We start from the raw sequence: 3,289 nt of genomic DNA, 5'->3' as shown, positions 1-3,289 counted from the left end.
GTCGGTAAGGTTTCTCCCCACACAGAGGGTAGTGAGAAAGCCTCTGCTCAAAAAGCTCTGATGAGTTACGCTCCAGAACCACAGGAGTTCTGAGTGCTTCGCCTCCCAGCCTTTATTCTGAGCCTTTTCTCTATCCCTTGGTGACTAGTTCTTATTCTGTTGCCTGGTTTCCGTTTTCTGCCCCACTACCCAGTTTCATTAAACTGATGCTCCGGTTTTAGCGTCAGCTTGGTTTTTCTCCTGCTTTATCCCTGGTTGTCGTTGTTTAGAACTGCCGCTCTTCATGCACTCTCACTCCTGTGGCAGCCCTGTCATCTCTGCCGGATTTGGATCCCATGACTCTAGGCTTTGGCTAGCACCGTATCTCATTTTTTCAGGAAGGGGGTTTGAATGCAAGTGTTAGTGAGATGCTTTAATGTAACATTTATCTATAAGAAGAGAGTGTCATTGTATTGGTTTGCTTAACATATGAGTTTCCAGGATAATCACACCTACTCTTTATATAATTCTCAGATCACCACCTCCAATGCCCTTAGCTGTGCCTCCCTGTAATTTTCATAATCTTATGAGCAGGTACTGATTAATAGGAGAAGCTATGAGGAGGACATATTCATTTTGCCTTCTCAATAAATATTTATTATGCAATTTATATTATGCCAAGGGCACTGGATAGTTTATTGGTTCTTAGCCCCACACTTACTATTTTCTCTTCTCTGTATGATTAAAACCAGATGGCTACAGAGAGCATTTCCCAGACTTCTTCACCAGCTGAGATTCAGTGAAGTTTTATGGGTGGCCTTCCTGGTGGTTCAGATGGTAAAGAATCTGCCTGCAATGCTTAAGACCCAGATTCAATCCCTTCGTCGGAAAGATCCCCTGGAGAAGAGAATGGGAATATCTGGAGTAGAGAAAGAGTGCGTGGGGAGGAAGTATGAAAAGACTTCAGACAGTTGCTGTTCAGATAGTCGCTCAGTCATGTACGACTCTACAAGCCCATGGACTGCAGCATGTCAGTCTCCCCTGTCCTTCACTATCTCCTGGAGTTTGCTCAAATTATGTCCACTGAGTCAGTGATGCTATCTAACTATCTCATCCTCTGTCGCCCTCTTCTCCTCCTGCCTTCAATCTTTCCCAGCATCAGGGTCTTTTCCAATGAGTCGGCTCTTTGTATCAGGTGGTCCAAGTATTAGAGCTTTAACTTCAGATCAGTCCTTCCAATGAATATTCAGGGTTGATTTCTTTTAGAGTTGATTGGTTTGATCTACTTGCTGTCCAAGGGACTCTCAAGAGTCTTCAGCACCACAATTTGAGAGCATCAATTCTTTGGCGCTCAGCCTTATCTATGGCCCCACTCTCACATTAGGTGGCCAGTTAGCTCAGTTGGTTAGAGCGTGGTGCTGAAAACACCAAGGTTGTGGGTTCAGTCCCCATATGGGCCAGAAATGCAAACTTCAGACAGTTAGGAGACACAAAATCAGATATATATGGGGCCATGGTGGGTGTTGGTAATTGCTTTGGATTTTACTCACTCTTATGGGAAGCAATTTAAAGGCTTGGAACAGAGGACAGATAGAATGTTTTGTGCATTGAGAGAGCAATTGGTAGCTTTGTGAAAAACAGTGAAAAATTGTGAAAAACAGTCTGTAGGGATATAGAAGCAAGAGCATACCAAGGAGATGGTTTGGAGGTCGTGTTGATCAGGCTAGATAGTTAACACATGCGAAGTATGCTGTGGGTTGAGGCAACTCCCACATTAATTGATGAAAATATCATTAATTTCATGGCACCTCCACATCAACAAGGGCTTCTATAATTGCTAAAGAAAGGAGAAAAAAATTATCTATAGATTCAGCAATGTTGATTATGTGACTTGAAATGAAACAAATCTGAAATGAAACAAATCACATACATATATTTCACTTGCCAAGGCAATCGTATGTCAAGCAGGTGACATGTGGGTCTTTGTACCCATAAGTTCAGTTCAGTTCAGTCGCTCAGTTGTGTCCGGCTCTTTGTGACCCCATGAACCACAGCATGCCAGGCCTCCCTGTCCATCACCAACTCCTGGAGTCCACCCAAATCCATGTCCATTGAGTCGGTGATGCCATTCAACCATCTCATCCTCCATCGTCCCCTTCTCCTCCTGCCCCCAATCCCTCCCAGCATCAGGGTCTTTTCAAATGAGTCAGCTCTTCACATCAGGTGGCCAAAGTATTGGAGTTTCACCTTCAACATCAGTCTTTCCAATGAACACCCGAGACTGATCTCCTTTAGGATGAACTGGTTGGATCTCCTTGAAGTCCAAGGGACTCTCAAGAGCCTTCTCCAACACCACAGTTCAAAAGCATCAATTCTCCAGTGCTCAGCTTTCTTTATAGTCCAACTCTCACATCCATACATGGCCACTGGAAAAACCATAGCCTTGACTAGATGGAACTTTGTTGGCAAAGTAATGTCTCTGCTTTTTTTTTTTTTTTAACAAAAATAATACTTTCCACAGAGGACATTTCAGTAATCTAGAGAAAAAATAATGATACTGTCAGTGAAACTGCTGGGGAGTGGTTCAGATATGACCCGACACAATCTGATAGAAGAATTGAAAGATGTGATAAATTGGAGGTGGGATGTTAGAAAAGTAGGATAATCAAGGGTGGCTAGAATTAATGATTAGAGTAATGAATGAACAGAGATGTCTTTCTGTAATGGGAAATCTTGAGGAACAGCAAGTTTGGATATGTTAAATTTGAGATGGTGATTAGGCATTCAGGTGGAGATGTCATCATGAGCCTAATACTCAAGAGAGAAGATCAGGCCTGAAACATACATGTGGGAGAGACAAACAGCAGTAGAAGGAATTGAGATTATCATATTCAGTGAAGTCAGACAAAGACAAATGTCATATGTTATTGCATATATGTGGAATCTAAAAAAAAGGTACAAATGAACTTCTTTACAAAACAGAAATCTAGCCGCATATGGAGAAGACAAACTTATGGTTACCAAGGGGAAAGACATGGAGGGACAAATTGGGAGATTGGGATTAACATATACACACTACTTAGGTATAATAGATAACCAATAAAGACCTACTGTATATTATAGGAAACTCTTCTCAATACTCTATAATGACTTATATGGGGAAAGAATCTAAGAAAGAGTATATATGTATATACATAACTTTACTGTACAGCAGAAATTAACACAATATTGTAAATCAACTGTACTCCAAAAAATTTTAAAAACAAACAAATAGACATGAGAATGCAAACTACACTACTAGACAAATAAT

General features: G+C 41.2%; 1 non-coding gene across 1 annotated transcript; it reads left to right on the top strand.

The window, feature by feature from the left end:
- Window positions 1–1,365: 1,365 nt before the first annotated feature.
- On the top strand, window positions 1,366–1,439 carry TRNAF-GAA. Its single transcript has one exon. It is a non-coding gene; the product is annotated as a tRNA-Phe (tRNA).
- Window positions 1,440–3,289: the final 1,850 nt, after the last annotated feature.

This window comes from Cervus canadensis, chromosome 25 (assembly GCF_019320065.1).
Source record: "Cervus canadensis isolate Bull #8, Minnesota chromosome 25, ASM1932006v1, whole genome shotgun sequence".
NCBI lineage: Eukaryota > Metazoa > Chordata > Mammalia > Artiodactyla > Cervidae > Cervus > Cervus canadensis.
Note: the sequence above shows the minus strand (reverse complement) of the source record. Positions and strands in the feature narration are given on the sequence as shown.